Consider the following 20,270-nt stretch of genomic DNA (forward strand, 5'->3'; position numbering starts at 1 on the left):
ACCAGGAATCAGGAGTCCCCACTGTGTCATAAATTAGTTGTTTGGCCTTGGGCAAGTCACCTAACCTCTTTGGGCCTCAATCTCCTTATCTGCAAATGGAAGGAACCGGACTAGAATGGTCTCCAAGGTCCCTTTTAACAATTAAAAAAAAAAAAAAAGAAAAAGAAAAAAGTTCTGCCAATATACAGAATCAGAACAATCAAGAACGGAAAAGGATATCTCACAACTGATTCACTCTCTCCATCACTGGAAATGCTCAATCTGTTAGAGAATTCTAAGACTCCCAAAGAAGATTGAACCAAATGACCTCTCCTATGTCTTTCAGTCATAAGATTCTGTCAATCGATGGATTACTTCTGAAGATTATAAAGCAATTACAGAAAAAGATTAATTTAATAGTACAGGCGGGGAAGGGGAACACCATCTTCTAGGTAAAATAAATGCTTGCTGTTACGGTAACAGAGCAATGACAGGTATAGCAAGTCACGGTGTAGCTAATAGGGACTGTTTGTCTTGGGCCAGGTTGCTAGGTGGTGTAAATAATTGCAAACACAACACCCAGCAATGAAAAGGTCTAAATGTCTTCAGTCACTCCACTGTGAGTATATAGGGTTTCATCACATAAAGCCTTCTGAGTGCCAGGCAGAAAAACTAAGGAAGGACAGAAGAGGATCACAATTGGGTCTCATTTGTTTGGGAGCATACAGACACTCCCTGCGGTGTGCTCCATTGGTCTATGTTCTTAGGGACATATGTCAAGAGACTGGCAAAAAATAACAATAATCCCTGCATTTTCTTACATTTATATATTGAGTGGAGTTTCCAAGGTAATTCCATATATTTTAATTTCATTTCAGCCCCATAATAGCCATGTAAGGTGAACAGAACAGGTGTTATCGACCCTCCACTGAGGAAAACTGAGGCTTACCAAGATTTAGTAGCATCCCCCTTCCCCAATAATGGGAAACAGATCAAATCCTTATTATATCACTTTCAACTCCCTGAAATGCTTTTGTCACAAGAGGTCTGGCAGGATAGATGTACCTGTTTGTGATTTCAGTGTATTTGCATATTTCAGGAAATAGCTGAGGAATGGAATACTCCCATGGAATTTCAGGAAATTCCTTTTAAAAAGGAAACCAACAACAATCTTCAATCGTAATGGTATTTTAAAACTGAATTAGAAATAGACATTAAATTAGAAATGCCTGTTGAATCTGAAAAATAAAGGGGACCAAAATTCTATAACTAATCAAAACAAATTTAAGTTCTTATATAGCAATGTGATTCTGGAAACATGTAATGTATACTGGGAAGAAAAAAAAGCAAAGCATTTTAAATAGGTGATAGATATATCAAGAAACAAAATCTTTCTACAGGAATTATATTTAAAAAAAAAAACAAATTTAGATTGGATAAGAATTAAACAAAAGATTTAAGTCTTAAATATAGCCCATGTTAAAATAAAGGCAGATTTTTGTATAAAGTAAGCATGTAAACCACTTTAAGCCTTAGAAGAAAAACATACTAACATCTGTTAAGATAACTATTACACTTCTACTTTTTACATATTTTATTTCATTTAATCTTTTTACCTTCATGAAGGTCAATAGCATCACCATTTATAGATTAAAAACTAAGGCTCTGAGAGGTTAAATAACTTGTCCAAGGTTATAGGACATCCAATTTCAAGCTGGGTCCTTTCAGAAGGTTACCTCTCCTTAGAAAAAGTATATTTAGGGAGCCTGGGAAGCTTAGTCTGTTAAGTGTCTGACTTTTGATTTTAGTTCAGGTCATGATGTCACAGTTGTGGGATCAAGCCCCGCATCAGGCTCCATGCTGAGTACTGAGTGTGGAGCCTCCCTGGGATTCTCTCTCTCCTCTCTGCCCTACCCTGACTCATGCTCTCTCTCTTTCTCAAAATAAATAAAAATAAACAAAAATAAACATTTAAAAAAGTATATCTAAAATTTTCAGTTATATTTAGTTACTAGAAACATAAGAAATTTAAAAATTAAAGTACCTCAGTCATTTGGGCCTCTGACTTCAGCTCAGGTCATGATCTCACCATGCATAAGTTTGAGCCCTGCATCTGGTTCCGTGCTGACAGCTCTGACCCTGGAGCCTGCTTCAGATTCTGTGTCTCCCTCTCTCTCTCTCTGCCCCTCCCCCATTCATGCTCTCTTTGTCTCTCAAAAATAAATAAACATTACAAAAAAAAGAAAATTCTATGAGATTGTAATTTAATTCACTCATCCTAGTGACATGAGTTTTAGAGTCAAAAGAATTGGGTTTGAATCCTAGAATCCTCACGTGAGCAGCCAAATGATCTGAGGTAAGCCCTTAAATTCTACAGGCCACAATCCAATATGTTCGTCTTTCATTCTATATATTTATGAAATGTCATTACTGGATGTTATGCTAGACATTCCAGGGAAAGAAAGATACACAAGACATGGTTCTCTGTACTCGGGGAGTTTATTTGCTTTAAATCTACTTTGTTAAATCAAAATCTCTTTCTACATTATTTTAAACATTAAAAAAATGTTTATTCATTTATTTTGAGGGGTGGGAGGAAGGGGCAGAGAGAGAGGGAGAGAGAGAATTCCAAGCAGACTCGGCCCTGTCAGTGTATAGCCCAATGTGGGGCCCGAGCTCATGAACTGTGAGATCATGACCTGATGCTTAACCAACTGAGCCACCCAGGTGCCTCTGCAGTTGTTGATTATTAATGTTCTGTGGATAGTGACTGGTTTTGCCTCTAACTGCATATTCATTTTGACATGTCAGCATTCCTTGTTGCTTACATATATATGTGTTCTTTGAATTTTCCTTATAGCATCTTACTCGTTCCCTCATTAATTCCATTCTCTCCATAGCCAGAGGGCTTTTCCAACATGTAATTCTGAACATGCTACTTAACATTGTAAAATCTCTGGTTCCTAAAATAAAGTCCAACCCTCTTGGCATGATTTGCTTCTCTCGCCTCATGTTTGATACAGCCCTGCAATTCACCAAATTCTTTTTGTTTCTCTGAATTCACTGCCCTCTCCCCCACTTCTGGGCACTGGTAGTCCCCGTTGCATGCAATTCACTCAGTACACTCTTCCTGCTCACCTCTTGCTTTTAGGGCTCATGTCTGTTATCAGTTTCTTCCTGGATCACTCAAGTCTGGGTGAGATGCTCCACTTATGTCCTCTTCTAGCAGCCTATACTCATTTACCCCTTCCCCTCCTCCCCCAGTAGCACGTATCTCTATATTACAATGACTCTCTGATGATCTCCCCTACTAGACTATAAGTTCTGTGAGGGCAGGTGCATGACTAGGTTGTTCACTACATCCCCAGTATGCAGCACAGCATCCAGCACAGAGCAGTCATTCAAGAACATATTCTTAAAGCTGCATTACCTGCATGGTCCAAGGATAATAACAGGAGCTTTGTTATACAAATCCTTCTCAAGGACTGTGATCTACCTCACCCACCCTACCCCTCCCCTACAAAAAAAAAGCACAGGCTATACTCAAATAGAATATGTGTACTTCCGTTTTAGGCTTCTATTTTACAGAGTCAGAGTGAAATATTCAACTGATCTGCTTTTTAAAGGGTGAACAGCTCCATAAAATGGCCATTCCTAGGAGAGATGAAAGATGGTTTTGTTTTACTTTGTCTATGGCAAGGGAAAGGGAATGGGAGCAGAAAAAAGCATGAAGAAGGGAAGAGAAGGGCAGAATCATGAGAAATGGCCAGAGCACACACGCTCAGCCTTTCATTCAACCCTCACTAGGTTCTATAATTACCCTCATTACATCCATGGTGGGGGGGAAACTTACGGGTGTTCAGTAACTTAAAAGGCATAGATAGCTAATAAATGGGACTGCCAGGACTCAACTCTCTGACTTCAGAAGCCAAGCTATCAACCATGTTAAAAGAGTGGAAAATGTAGAAAAATTAGAAAAACTCTGTTTATGCAAGACAAATTATTGACAAAGCTTGGTTTCAGTAGTACCAATTAAGTACCTAGTTTGCCTTTGCTAGGGGTATGTAAGTCTGAATTTCTCTTGAATATGAACATGTGACTTGGAACAATTTTGATTTGGCTTAACAGAGAGAGGATACTTTCTTACACTAATGTCAATAAGGTCTTTTCTAAGAAGGTCAATTCCTTAACCAGAATATATTGCCTCTGTCTCTCAAGGAGGTGAAAAGGTGCTCTCTCTTAGTACTTTATACCTCTGAAAGAACTAGTAAGACACACATTTTAAAAGTGTAACATTATAAAAGCATCTTAATGGTATTACAAAAACTTGAGAAATACAGAAAAGATAATTCTATCACCCTAACTCAAAAAACTGTGGTGTATTTCCATCAATTTTTTACTCGCAGGGCTTGATCTCATGAACTGTGAGATCATGACCTGAGCCTAAATCAAGAGTTGGATGCTTCACTGACTGAGCCACCCAGGTGCCCCCAAAGAATCTTAAACATAATTCTTGAAACTTTTACTCCTAATTCTTTTCTCTTACCAATACATATACATATTTTCATCTCATTGCACAGATTATATCACCATCATCTAAAAATGGCAGCATACATTCTATCAATTGGCTATTAACTAAGTTAACTCCATTTTGCTTTGTTCCGTAAAATCACTGCGAACACTGAATTAGTGGATACTGAACCACACTGTTCCTAGGAGAAATACAGGGGTATGGTTTCTGGTCATTTCTTTTTTATTCAGAGAGAGATGGTGCAAGTGATCAAGGGCAGAGAGAGAGAGAGAGAGAGAGTATCTCATGAGGAGCTAAGAGAGAGAGGGAGAGAGAGAGTATCTCATGAGGAGCAGAGAGAGAGAGGGAGAGAGAGAGAAGTGGGGCTCACCCGAAGCGGGGCTTGAGCTCACCCGGAGCGGGACTTGAACTCATGAACCATGAGATAGTGACCTGAGCCTAAGTCAGATGCTTAACCGACTGAGCCACCCGGGCGCCCAGGCTATTTTTCTATTAAAATAATTCTGTGATTAATATCTTTATGCCTAAAACTTCCTCCTCTTTTAGGAGTATTTCCTTAGAAACTACTGATAGTTATAATTTTGGCAAAGCCTGCTTAATGCAGCAGTTCTTGGAATGGATCATACCTAGATTCTTCAAATCCTCACTACTTACAAAGTGTGGGCCTAGGACTAGTGTCATCAGCATCACCTGGGCACTAATTAGAAATGCTGACAAAATCACCTGAAACTAAATGAATTAGAATCTGGTTTTTAACAAAATCCTAGGCAGTTCCTATGCACATGAGAAGTCAGACAAGTTCTATTAACCAAGGATTCTCACATTTTAGTATGCATCAGTGTCACCTGTCAGCTGTTAAGACACAGCTCCCTGGGCACCCTCCACTCCCAGCATTTCAGATTCAGAACATCTGGGGAGTGGCCTGAAAATGTGTATTTTTAACAAGTTCCCAGATGATGCTTGATGGTTCTGCTTCTAGGACCACACTTTGAGAACTGCTGTGTAAGCTGCTTCAGGAGTAGGTCTCTTGCTAGATTTATTTATTCATTATTTTTTATTTTTAGGTAGGCTCCATGCCCAGCATGTAGCCCAACATGGGGCTTGAATTCATGACCCTGAGATCAAGACCTGAGCTAAGATCGAGAATCAGACACTTAACCAACTAAGCCACCCAAGCACCCTGATCTTGTAGGATTTAAACTTGAAGTTTTCAAACTGGTAATACATCTTTTTTTTTTTTTTTTTTGAGGGGGAAGGTAGGGAAAAATAACTGATGCATTTCAAAAGAAATCCTCACTGAATAGGGCCATGTTTGTGGAAGCGAGCTAGCTAGTCAGGATGGTTAGACCTACTCACGGCTGGTGGGGGGAGGCCAATACGGATGGGTCAACTGAGAAACAGAAATAGAAGGAAAAAATTATTTTTTTTCCTCTTGTTATTTAGGCACACTTTATTAAAAATCTAACATTAAGGTATCTGAAAAAATCTTATTGAATAGTTTTCATTAACTATATTTTATGGACTACATACAAAAATAGAATCTGGAGAATCTGCTTGGTAAAAAGTGTCAAAGAAAATCTTTTTTCTTTTTACTTTTTCCTGTGATAATATACAGCAATGAAAGGATAGGTCCCCAAACCAGGCCCTCAAGCTTACTTTCTGGGTCTTTGGCAAATCCTTAGCTGCAACCACCCAGGAATAAGCCAGAAGAGATTTCCTTAGAAAATGGAAGTCCTGAGACTACAGTTTCCTCATCCTGAGTCTTCATGTAAATCCCCATGCATAACTCTTCTCCGGCATAAAGACATCTCTGAGTACAAGCCATATGCATCTCAGGTAAATCACAATTGCCATTTCACATTGCTCTTGAGCTTGGCGAAGCTTTAATAAGTACAGTCAGTCTCCTGGATAGGTAACTCTCTTGGAATGACTTCCTTTTCCTTACCCTAGGGACCTTTTTGCTCTGCATTAATAATGAGGTTCTCTTGGTCATTCCTTTTCACTTTCCAGACATGGCCCAAGGCTTTTAGAATCTGCATGGCTAGCTGTTCTTTTGTTTTTAAAACTATTCCATGGGCTTTTAAATAGTTAGCAGGAAAAAGACAAAGGCTATTTATAAGACCATCTGTGGCAAAAGCAGTTCTAACTCTAACAAACACCACTATCAAAGGTGTTAAGATTCAGTTAAAGGAAACCCTTATCAATGTAAATAACCTGTGATCAAAGGAGAGCCTGTCAGTGATGGGGACCGTCTACTGTTTCAAAGTGTTATGACAGAAGCCCTGATTGGAGAAAAGATCGTAATAGAAAATATAAAGGATTATGTGATTGTTTTCTCTTTCTCAAAGAAATCTGCTCTGGTCTCCAGGGCTCTGAGAACACTTAAGGGTTAGATTAGAGCCTAACTTTGATCATTAACATAAGCAGTATAAAGCAAATGTTCAGCTATTTTTGATTAGACAAACAGATGGAAGGGGTTCTGTTCAAAAATGGCCAGAAACAGGAGGAGGAAGATGAGGAGGGGGATGGAGAACCTGGCAAAGGAGTAAAATTTCTTTTCAAATTGGCTCTTGAGCCCTAGCAGCTGTAATATCAGGTGGGTATTTCCCAGGAGTTTCTATGCTTACACAAAGATTCTAAACAAATCTATAATTTCGGTCTAGAAAGTAGTGACTGGAAATATCCAAAGGCATGTTACATCTGTCTCTTTTTGGTGTGCGTATGTATTTGAATTTGTTACGAGGGAGGAAATAATTGGTGAGTAATTAGTAAAATGCTTAATCTCACTTTAATCAAAAGATTATCTTCCCCGGAAAACTCAATCATGGCTTTGTATTTTGGTGGGCTTGATCTCACTGGTCTCAATTATCCATGGTTATCCGCGCCTGCAGATAGCCTACTGTGTCCCATTAGAGGCAGGCAGGACAGCTACCACAAATGCAGGCACAGTGCCTCGGGGGTAATAAGTAGCCTCGGTGGACGTATTTTGCAAATTGAACCCTCTTTAGTAATAGCAACTGTGACAGCCCTCTTTAGGACTCTAAATGAATCTTTTTTTTTCTTCCCCAGTCTGGTTCCCAAATCTACTTGGTTTAAGATGAGAGCTGCCCTCCTAGCTGCCATTTGCCTATGGTGAACCATCAGCCCGGCCAGTCTCCTTGGGCTCTGCCTACCCCCTCCCCCCCCACCCCCCATTCAGTTTTTTCTATCACCTTTCTCCAGTCCTTTGTGTTTGACTATTTCTTAAGTCCTTCACCCTCAATCAACTCATTTTTCCATTTTTCTGGCCTTTTTGGAATCTAGAGTTTCACTGAAATGTCCTCCTTGTACTGTTCAATTCAACTATCACCCCAGCCCAGGAATACAACACAAATTAGCAGATTGAAGACAATTACCATCTATCAGTGGGAAGTCCTACATTGTTTTCCCCTAATTTTTAAACAATTAAAATTGCACAGTTACTACACCTTCCTCTTAGGGTTGCCCTGCAATACACGATTGCTTTTTGCAAGACATAAGTATTCCAACACATGTAAGTATTGTCACTAAATGGATCCCACTATCTGAAGTTATTCCAGCTGTTAGGACTAGACATTGGACATCTCGGCTTGACTACTATACAAATGAAAAAGAATATTTTCTTATATTATTCTAGATCATAGATGATACTATTCTAGATTGATGAAATAAACACAGAAATACATGAAATAAATACAGAAATGGAAAGGATGCTTTCTGTTTTGTAATTTTTACATTTTATCTGTTTCCTTAAAAAAATCCACACTCAAAACACCAATCCACAACCAACTTGTTATTTGAAGAATTCTAGAAAGAATAATTTTCAAAAGCTAGCAACTCTCATACAAAATAACAAAATCTTATTTTTTCACAAAATCTTATTTTTTCAAAGACTGGTTGTACCACTTATGGATTTAGTGGCTTCATTTTCTTAATTAGTGTCGTCTTTCATCATGCTTCAGCCTGATTTAAAGAATGATAGGCGATAGTGAGAGATGGACAGAAAGAACAAATATCATCAATTTTGCTTCTTAAGAACACTTACAAAAGTCAGATCAGGGAAAAGGCTGTAACACACAACCAAACTCGGTTTATTAGATTATCTGTTGCCATATTCCTTATTAGCCCAGACCACCAAATCACGAGTTTAGTGGAAGCTCTCTCTTGACTGCAAAGAACAATGGCCGAGACAAATAACATTTATAAGGGCATGGTTAAAGATGGCAAGGTCAGATCTCATCAGGCCTTTATTTCCTACTTATGAGAAGTCCATAGGCAGATCTAAGTGATTTAACCTTTCTATGTCTCACCCAGATAGCTCCATCTGAAACATTTCTGACATTTTCCCCTCCTCGTCAGCTACAGCAGTATCCCATGGGGGTTAACACCTCTAGAAAAGTACTATGAACGAACTGGAATAAAGGTAGATTTTAACCAGATGGTCTTAGAAGCTGTCACTTGTCTATTTGATGTTGGTAATAATGAGATTCCAAGAACCTTACAATGTTAGAATTAGAAAAGACATTTGAGATCACTAAAAAAATTCTATCTCATATTTTCAAATGAAAGTTGAAGACAAATTTTAAAAAGCTCAAAGAATTGTCTTGCCAAGCATGACCTGATACTGCTCCCTAGGTCCTTACTGCCACAGTCTGGTTGTTTATCCACCGCATCATTGTGCCTTATAGCAGGCACACAGAAAGCACATTGATTTTATCCATTTTAAGTAATCTTTTAGATAATAAGCCAGGTAAATGGTTGCATTAAAAAAACCCTCATTATTAAAAACTTTACAAGGGTTTGATTCACCCTGTGTGCAAGGTGGTGCATGTAAATCTTCTGCTAAAGTATAATAAGTAAAAGAAATTTAAGCCTACACTGGCAGTTCCTTGCTCGATTCATCTGAATACTAGAACACATCCTCCTCATTGACAATCACTCACCATGAAGTGATTCTCAGTGGTGACATTATGAAAGGACACCCCCCCCCCCAACACACACACACACACACACACACACACACACACACATCCACATACATCTATCCTAATAGGGCAGCAAGCAAAATTTGAAAAAGTTTCTCAAGTACCACCCCTGCTCTGGACTCTACCCAGCAGAAAAATCACTAATCCACCCCACCCCACCCCCAAAAACGGTACTCATACAATAAACAAATGTAGACAAAAAAGTGTCTACTCTGTGTCAGGCACACAGGCTGTAAAGTGAATGAATCCTAAATATTCACTTTGAGTCTTAATACTTAGAAGCAGCACTCTTTATATACCCATTGTGCCTGACTTGGTCAACCAATGACCCCTTGGTTTGATGGTTCCTTAATCTCTCTGAATCTATATATGCATATACAGCATACAATGAGAAAGTCCCTTTAAAAATTTTTTTTTTTTACATTTTAATTAAATTATTTTTTTAAGTAGGCTCCACACCCAATGTGGGGATTGAACTCATGACTCTGAGATCAAGAGCCACATGCTCTACTGACTGAACTAGCCAGTTGCCCTGAAAAAAAAGGCCCTTTTTTACTTTACTCCACTCCCAGCACTCTCTATTCCTCTCCCACCTTTACTTTTCTCTTTAACATTTATCACTGCCTAAACATAATTTACTTCATTGTTTGTCTTCCCCAAGAGGGCGAGAATTTTTGTCTGTTTTTTTTTTCACTGCTGTGTGTAGTCAGCACCTAGAACACATACGAAATGCTCAAGAAGTATCTGTTGGTTAAAAGCATGCCAACATTTTGACACCTGCCAGTTCTATTTGATACATCCTCTTTTCCATTATAGCCTCCTGACCATTCCCTTCAATCATTCTCTCATCCCTAGTATATTGCCCCTCTGTCCTTGTAGGATTTTTCCTGCCAGTTATATGTAGGCACAGTATAGCTAGACTGGGCTCCATGATTAACTGTCACATGATAATCTTCATTTACACACACCTTCTTATCTTTCACTGCACCTGCCATACCAACACTTAGCCCTATGTTACCTCCACCACCCAACTTATCTTACTGTATTGTCCAGTCCAGAGCATTGCAAGAGAAGACCTTAGAGTCATGCTAAGACTGGACCAATGACAAGTCAAGGTAGACCTCAATGTTCAAAATCCATGGTATACAAAAGAAAGAGAATGGGACGAAGATTTAGAGCTGGATTTGAAAACTGTGTATACTGTGCACCACTTGGTATCTTTGGCTGAGTCAGCAACCTTCCTGAGCCTGTTTTCTCATCTATACAATGGGGATAGTAGTACCTACTTCATATCATGAGGATATTTTAAATGAAATAATGTATGTGAAAGGCCTAGCAGATTCCTAGGCATGTAGAAGTTGCTTAATAAGTGTTAGTTTCTTCTCTCCCTTTAATGTATTTCACTAATGTCCGATGATGCCCTATTTGAAAATGACTAATTCTTACTTAGCAAGAAAATCCATGCTTTCTGGTATGAACCTTCTTAATTTTCCTCTCTTACCTCCTTTCCATATAGAATTTTATATCTTCACTCTCTGCTCCTGATTCAGAAGCAGTGTCCTTCTTTTTTTCTACAACTAACCCTCTATCCACACCAGTAGTTTTCAATCCTGGCTGCACATTAGAATCATCAATGGAGATGTCTGGGCCCCACCACAGACCAATTAAATATGATTCTCTGGAGGTGGGAGCATGGTATCAGTATTTTTTTAAGTTCCTGGTAGGGTGCCAAGATAATTCAGTGGGGGAAAGAACAGTCTTTTCAACAAATATTGTTGGAACTGGATATCCTCATTTAAAAGAAAGTAGTTGAACACTTCCTTATACCATGCACAAAAATTAATTAAAACTGGATCATAGACTTAAATGTAAGAGCTAAAACTCTAAAACCCTTTGAAAAAACATAGGGATAAATCTTCATAACCTTGGGGTAGACAAAGTCTTCTTGGATAGGACACTAAGAGCACAAATAACAACAACAAAAGTGAAGAAATTGAATTTCATCAAAATTTAAAATTTTGGTGCTACAAATAATATCACCAAGAAAGGAAAAAGACAACTCACAGAACGAAAAAAAGTATCTGCAAACTGTGTATCTGATAAGGAACTTGTATCTAGACCAAATCAAAGACTCCTTTTTTTAAGTTTATTTATTTGTTTTGAGAGAGAGAGAGAGACAGCGTGAGAGGGAAAGGGACAGAGAGAGAGGCAGAAAGAGAGAATCCCAAGCAGGCTCCACACTGTCAGCACAGAGCCCGACATGGGGCTCAAACTCAGGAACCGTGAGATTATGACCTGAGTCAAAATCAAGAGTTGGACGCTTAACCAACTGAGCCACCAGGCATCCCAGAACATATCAAAGACTCTTAAAGTCAATTATAAAAAGAGAAATAACTTAACTTTTTAGATGGGCAAAGGATCTGAATAGACATTTCTCCAAAGAAGAAATACAGAGAGCCAATAAGCACAGAAAAAAATGCTCAACATCATTAACCATTAGGGACATGTATACAAAAACACGGAGATAGCATTTCAAATCCACTAAGATCACTTTTATCAAAACTATAGATAGTAAGAAGTGTTGACAAGATTGTGGAAAGATCGAAAGCCTCACATACTGCTGGAGGGAATATAAAATGGTACAGCTGCTTCGGGAAACATTTTGGCAGTTCCTGAAAATGTGAAACAGAGTTATCATGTGATCTAGCAATTCCACTCCTAGGTATATACCCGAGAGAAATGAAAACATATGTTCACACAAGAACTTGTATGCAGATTTTCATAGCAGCATTATACATAACAGCCAAAAAGTAGAAACAGCCCAAATGTCCATCGACTGATGGATGGATAAGTAAAATATGGTGTATCTGTACAGTGGAATATTATTCCACAATGAAAGGAATGAAGTACTGATGTATGTTAAAACATGGAGAACTCTGAAAACCTTATTTAAGTGAAAGAAGCTAGTCACAAAAGCCTGTATAGTATATGATTTCATTAATACAAAATGATCAAAATAGGCAAATCTATGTATAGAGAAAGTGGATTAGTAGTTGCCTAGAGCTGGGGGGTTGAGAGGAGATAAGGAGTGACTGCTAATGCGTATGAGTTTTTGTTTTATTTTACATTGATGAAAATATTCTAAAAGTGATTGTGGTGATGGTTGAAGAACCCTATGAACATACTAAAAACTACTGAAAAGGAAACAGAGAGAGACAGAAAGTTCCCCAGTTAATTCCAATCTTCACAATACTGTATGTGAATGGTATCTTACCTTCTAGATTCCTTGGGAGGAAATATGGCATCTTCTAAATCTTTCTCTCACCCATAGCCTTAAGAAATAATAACCAACACAGGAGGGTGATATCTTTTGAATGACTTTTTTTTTAAATAAAGGAGTTTTGTTGGTGAATGCTTTTATTTTAATCAAAATTGCAAGAGTCAGGCTGTCACCTGGCAGCATTGGTCATCTTGGCTATCTTGATTCATTTGAGCTCCCCAAGTAGTTAATTCAGCTGTAGCACATAAAGAGAGGGTAGGTAGACAGTGTAAACCAAACTGACCAGTTCTGCCATCCAAAGTACTGTAGTTCCCTCATATACCAGTAGATGTGGCCTCTGGCCCTTAGGAACCATTCTTTTGACAGTTCCCCAGGACATGGCTCTGGTTTGACTGACTTTGTTTACTAAATAAATTAATTCCTACTTCTGGAGTAGCTTCAATTTTGAAACAGAAAGCCATCTATTGACAGTCACTGATACACAGGATTTTATTGTTTGATATTAAACAATTAAGAGTTATTGTTTTTCCCCCCACAAGTACATTATACAGGAAAATAAATATAATCTAGAATACAGCCACTAGGAGTGGAGAGAGAGGGAGATTCTATATCTACTCTGTGTCTTAAAGGGATAGTTTTACTTTAATAAATGCAAAGGGCAGACTGCATCTCCCTCATGGAAATAAAGCTCTCTCAACAAAATGTATAGAAAGACAGTATCTGATGAACATTCCTTGAGTTTGATTTATATAAATACACTTTTTCAAAAAAAATCCTAAGAATTTAGTCTTTTGATCCAGCTGGGGTCTAGACTTCAATAATTTGAAACAACTTTGCAATTGCTACTTCCAACAAAGTCTGAAGGTACGCAAAAGAAGAAAATGATAAAATGAGTCTAGATGTTTGCAAACACAGGGGAAGTGTGTCATTTGTTCAACTCAGCAAATAAAAGATGGCAAAATATGAAGCCATAGTTGTCTGAGTACAGGACAAAGATCTGATTTAGAATCAGGCAGAAGTTTTCCCTTCTATAGCTCTAGGGAGTTCAGATGGACTCAGAAAAACCATCTGATCGAGGGCAATGTCAAGATGAGAAAAGAAAATTCCAAGCCCTTATATGATTTTGAATGAGTTAACAGTTGGAAGACTCACTAGTAATTCCAAATATATCGTTACGGTCCTAGCTTAGAAGCCCTATTTCATGAGAAAAGATTATAATATGAAAATCTCAGAACTAATTGATTATACGAGGTAAACATGACAAGCCTGGATGATAAGAAATTAACGGACATTTTGCTTTCCCTCTCACTGAAAAGAGTGGCCAGGTACATGCTGCCCACTAGAATACAATTTGCTCAAAGTGAGGGAGTTAGAAAATGCTATTAGGTTATCTGGGTTGAGGAGCTGACCCGGGGCCGAGCATGGGGCCGAGCATGTCACCGTGTCACATCCCTCTTCTTTACCATCACTACTTTCACCAGAATAATCCAGAACCTTGGAGAATAAATTAAATCACAAATGCTAACTTTTTGCCAAAACTCCAAGCAAAGTATCAAACCAACTTAATACATTGGAACCTAGCAGAACTTTTCCACGTTTGCCAAACACAGCCGAATGAACTATTTTCAGCTCGGAGTTCATCTTCAGAAAAGATGTGCATTTCTGTGCAATATAATGATGGAATATATTGAGAAACCACTTCTTAATTTTCATCGAGGGGTCTCTTAAAAATCAGAATTTAAGGATAATTCCCCTTTTGTCTCTGGTGCCGGCTTTCAGGTTTTTAAAAATATGAAATGCACAGCGTGACATAAAGAGCTGCAAATATGTATAAATACACCACGGTAGCTCCCATAATAAAAGCTTATTGGGGGGAAAAATGGTCGGGCAAGTATTCCTCTTCCCCCAATTGCAATCTCAAGTCCCAGACCGGTACGCAATTACGAAACAAAGGGGAGGTGAAGGGTGAGAAACAACAGAAAAGGCAGCAGAAAGGAAGACAAGTACTCAGCAAGCCTGAGGCTGCTTGGTCTGGCTGGCCCGGCTGGCCCCAGCACCTTTCTGGGACCAGTTCCGGGCTTTTCCTCTAACATAACCCACATCATCTTCTCAGAGAAATAAATCTGCCTTTAAGGGAAGCCAAGCTAGCATTCAGAGGTAACGTGCAGAACCGTAAATGAAAAATGTCCACGTCTAGCAGGCAGACAAGCCAAGGAAAACCAGCTGTCAGTTTCGGTGGCTCCTAGCTCTAACGGGGTTTCAGGTTACTCTTTGCCTCTGTCTCTCTTTCTCACCCTGTGTCCCTCAGTAATATCAGCTTTCTAATCAACTCAAATCTCAAATACCTTCTCCAGCTGTCCTTGGGAAATAAATGCTGATGAAACAGAAAAAAGAGTAAGATACTCACAACAATGAAGAATTCCTACACATGCCGGTCCATTTTCTTGCTTTAGAAAGATGGAAGGTTAATTTAAAAAGCCTTGCAGAATTAGAAAAATAAGGGGGAGGGGGATTCCACCCACACAATCCTCCAGCCCACCGCAAAGAAGCCCAAAGGCTTGCTGACGTCACGGATTCATGAATGGATGTAAATCGGGCTGGTTTAGGATTCCGCACAGACTTCGCTGTGGTGTGTGCCATGAAAAAGAAAGGGAGGGTCCAGAGCAGACCCGACCAATAGGCTTCAGGCACTCATGGCCTGCCTTCTTTTAGAAGGAATCTGGTCACAGAATAAACAGAGCCCGCCAATCAGGCGTCTGCCACTGCCATAAGACAGACTGGCAGCTCAGGGTGGGGGTGTGGAGGGGGGGAGGAGGGCGCTCGTGTGCGTGTGTGTGTGCGTGCGCGTGTGTGTGTGTGTGTGTGTGTGTGTATGTAGCTGTGATAGTCATGAAAACATTATTATTGCTATTGAATGAAGGAATCAAAATAGAAATTCAGTGGAATCAGTGCTACTAAAAATCCATATAGAAGAAATCACAATCTTTTATTTATTAGAGCTATTTTCTTTAATTCCTTTCTTGCTGTTGGGCAATGTGCCTGATCTGATGGGATAAAAACAAATTAGAGTCAGGGAAACAGTCTCTAAAACTAGTGATCAGTAAGAAATGTATACCCTGCACATCAAGGCTTGTAAAAGCAAAATAGTAAGGAAATGATAATGGGAATAACCTAAGGATTAAGATACAGAAATATATAAGGCAATATTATGTAACTGTAATTAATTTTTAGAACAATATCATCTTTGTAATGTATCAAAAGTGGGTGTGGAAGAGTGATTGCCTGCTACATTTAAATAAGGTAGGTAAATATTTCCTCATTAAGATACAGCTCCAAAAGAGCTCTTCATGATTCTTAGAGCAAATTTTGGTTTTAATAAGGTACCTTATTATTAACAGCAAAATCAGCTATATTAAATCCTCCTAGGAGCCCATGACATTTAAAAAATTGTTTAATTAAAAAAATCTTACCAGCTTTACTGAGGTATAAATGATATACAAAGAACTGCACATACTTAATGTGTACAATTTGGTGAGCTTAGAATTATGCAAACACCCATGATATCATTACCACAGTCAAACAGTAGACATATCACAGGGTTTCCTTGTGTTCCTTTGGAGGTTTTTTGGTTTGTCTTTATGGTAAGAATACTTAACATGAGACCTACCCTCTTAGCAAATTTTGAAGTGTACAATATAATACTGCATTGTTAACTATAGGCACTATGTTATAGAGCAGATCTCTAAGAACTTACTCATCTAGCATAACTGAAACGTTATATCCATCGAATAACAATTCGTATTTCCCTCTCCACCCACCCCCACCCCCCATCCCTGACAACCACTATTGTATTCTCTGCTTCTAGGAGTTTGACTATTTTAGATATCTCATTTAAGTGGAATCATACAGTATTTGTCTTTTTGTGACTGGCTTATTTTACATGGCATAATGTCCTTCAGGCTCATCCATGTTGTTGCAAGTGGCAGAATTTCTTTTTTTTAAGTTTTTTTTTAATATCCCCCTGTATGTATACACCAGATTTTCTTTATCCATTCATCTGCCTATGGACACTTGGATTGTTACCATATGTTACCTATTGTGAATAGTGCTACAATGAACATGGGACTGCAGATATCTCTTGGAGATCTTGACTTCAGTTATTTTGGACATATCCAGACGTGGGATTGCTGAATCATATGATAGTTCTATTTTTAATTTTATGAGGAATCTCCATACTGTTTTCCATAGCCACTACACCATTTTACATACCCACCAACAGCGTACAAGGGTTCTAATTTCTCCAAACCTTGCCAACACGAGCTATCTTTTTCTAAATAATAGCTATCCTATGAGGTGTGAGGTGATATCTCACTGTGATTTTGCTTTGCATTTCTCTGATAATTAATGATACTGTGCACCTTTTCATATACCTATTGGTCATCTGTATGTGTGTCTTCTTTGAAGAAATGTCTATTCAAGTCCTTTGCCCATTCTTGACACTGGTTTTGGCAATAATTTCTTGAAATAACATCAAAAGAACAGGCAACAAAAGCAAAAATAGACAAGTGGGACTACATCGAACTAAAAAGCTTTAATCAACAGAATGAAAAAGGCAACCTACAGACTAGGAGAAACATTTGCACAACACGTATCTGATAAAAGATTAATTTCCAAAATATAAGGAACTCATAAAACACAACAGCAAAATAAAGAAGTCATAACATTTCTTTACTCTTTATTTTAAAATTGTTAGAAGTTACACAAAAGTGGAAATTAACATAATTCCCTAGACCCCATCATTTCACTTCGCGATTACCAATACTTTACTAACACTGATCACAAGTTTTTTTTTTAACTTGGGAAGCCCTTGAAACTTGAACAATAGTGGTTAATATGAAGCCTTGGTTATGAGGTGTCCAGTGGCCAAGAACATTCTGAACAGAGATCTTACTCTATCTCTTAATCAGACTATTTGTACAGCTGAGAGAAGGAGAGCAGTTGCCTGTTTCTGCGTGGCTATGGAGGCTTCAAGCCTGACACTAGTATTACACACTGCTTAGCTCATTTGGAAAAACAAAATGAAACAAAACTTTCCAGGACTATTTTATACACAGCAAAGATGTTCAGGGCACTGTTCTGTATACTCCAGCAATTGACCATCACTGGCAGACAACATACTTAACAAATTTCTCTAAAGGAGCTTATTGTGGAATAGGACTATGGAAAATATAGACCAAAGAAGTTTACCCCTGTTTACAGGTGTGCTCAAGACAAATGCAGTACTGGTACATTCCTAGTAGGCCTGAGTGCAACACATTGGCTTATATCAATATGTACGGGTACTAGGATTATTTTAGAATGCATGAGTGGAAAGGAGATGAAGAATATACATCTCTGGCTCTTTTAACAGCAATCAAAACCAACCAGGATACACTAAAAGAATCAGATTTATAAAAAATTGTTTTTCTTCCAAAATAACCCAGACTAATAGAAGGAGGCAATCTCTTTGTGGAACATGTCAACAAGATGGCCAATTCTGCTCTAGAAGCTAACACATTTGCTGTAAGGTTTGACAACAACATCATTACTCAACAAGTCTACCAGGGATCAGGGTAGTCTCTGATGCAATTCAGAAGAAAACAGTCTATAAATTGTTCTAAACACAGCCACCTAAGAAGTTGGCTCAATATGTAATCTGGAAAATAAAAACTAGCTGTCTCTATGAACTTGCCATTTTAGTAGATGAATTTGATCTAGGTTAGCGCTTCCCTGTACCACAGAAATATCAACTGAGCCAACAATTTCTCCATGTTGAGTATCATGGGAAATCATCTGGAAGATAAGTTATCTCCCCAAATTACAGAAACTATAGAGGCCATTCTTGGAGGAAGTTATTGTTGTTTTTGGAACAGAAGGAAGGCAGGGAGAGGGAGCCATGAAAATGTCCATTCTAGAGCAGCACTGCCTAAGAACTTTCTGTGATGATGGAAACGTTCTATAATTTGCACGAATACAGTAGCCACATGTGGCTGTTCGGCATTTAAGATGTGACTAATGTGACTGAGGAGTTGAATTTTAAATTATATTTCAGTTAATTTAAACTTTAAATAAAATAGTCACATGTGACTGGCTGGTACCTACTGTATGGGACACTGCAACTCTAGAGATATCAAGCCAAGTCCCATCATCAAAAGTGACTTTTTATTTCAGTGTGTGGGCATGCCAAGTGTAGAGGACTACAAAGCCATCATCAAGGTAAGTAAGCACTTTTAAGAGCCAAATGAACCTCAGGGTGCCTGGGTGGCTCAGTTGTTTAGTTGTCTGACTCTTGATTTCAGCTCAGGTCATGATCTCATGGTGTGTAAGTTTGAGCCCTGCATTGGGCTCCATGCTGACAGTGTGGAGCATGCTTGGGATTCTCTCTTCCCCACTCTCTCTCTCTCTCTGCCCCTCCCTCATGCTCTTTTCAAATCTCAATAATGACTGGAGGATAACTCTGGTCTTGTTTCCCAATAAGATATTCAAATCTCATTATTAGAAAATGACCTAAGAATAGAAGTTAAGGTACAATTATTCTGCTATAAAAATATAAGCTCTTCTACGGATGGTTTTTTTGAGAAAAATGGTCTTTTATAAAGGAAAATGACTCATTTAAGCCACAATCTAAGAGAAGTTCAAAGTGTAACCCAGTGACAATTTTTGTCAGAAACACCATGAAAAAGAATGAGGATAATGACCTCAAGGCTAATGCATGAAGATTCGTATTTCTTCCACAGGCACCAGTGTGTAGTAGTTAACAGCTAGTAAAGAGATCTGGGTTCAAATCCTGACTCTGTCACTTGTTAATTATGTAAGTTCAGGTAAATGGGAGGTTCAATTTTCTCATTAAAATGGAGGTAATAATAGGTCATGTCTATCATGTGAAAGCTAAATAAAATAATATATGAGAAGATTAGCATAGAACATGTAATATAGAAGATATTCAGCAAGCAATACTAATAGTTTATTAGTATAGAATACTAATGCGTATTCTTATTTTACTGTTGTTATTCAAATACCATGGGACTTTCTATTCTCACAAGGGAAATTTCAACAACTCTGCAGATCCAGGGATAAACGCCACAGAGAAAAACACATGTTTATTTTGCTTAGAATAAGCTTGAACAGCTCTTTGTAGGAAATTCTTAAAAATATGTACCGGTGACACATCTTCCAAGGAAAAGCTCTTCCAAATCATTTTCCTTTGGAAGATTGCAGGATAGTTGCTGAGGTTCTGAAGCTGAGAGGGGTAAAACCCTCTGGAAGTTAAGCCAGGTGACCAGCAACTCTCTTTATCACAAAACAAACACAAAACAATGCTAAATTTTTCTAAATAAAACTGCGGTTTATATACAACAGTTTGAACTAATATGGGAAATAATCTGTCTACTAGGTGACAATACTGGTCAAAATTCTTTACTTTCATATAAGAATGTAA

The 20,270-nt window shown here is 38.3% G+C and overlaps 1 protein-coding gene across 10 annotated transcripts in view; it reads right to left on the minus strand.

Moving 5' to 3' along the window:
- MAP3K13 (mitogen-activated protein kinase kinase kinase 13) overlaps nucleotides 1-20,270 on the minus strand; it is a 170,420-nt gene that overhangs the window by 82,463 nt on the left and 67,687 nt on the right. Inside the window, exon 1 of one of the 10 annotated variants that reach the window (XM_078453157.2) lies at nucleotides 15,201-15,427. The exons of the other annotated variants lie outside the window; for them this stretch is intronic. The gene's annotated coding sequence lies outside the window, so the exon portion shown is untranslated. Of the gene's footprint in view, nucleotides 1-15,200; nucleotides 15,428-20,270 lie in introns of those variants that run through there. 10 annotated transcript variants of the gene reach the window in all.

Source organism: Panthera onca, chromosome C2 (genome assembly GCF_046562875.1).
Source record: "Panthera onca isolate mPanOnc1 chromosome C2, mPanOnc1 haplotype 2, whole genome shotgun sequence".
Lineage (NCBI taxonomy): Eukaryota > Metazoa > Chordata > Mammalia > Carnivora > Felidae > Panthera > Panthera onca.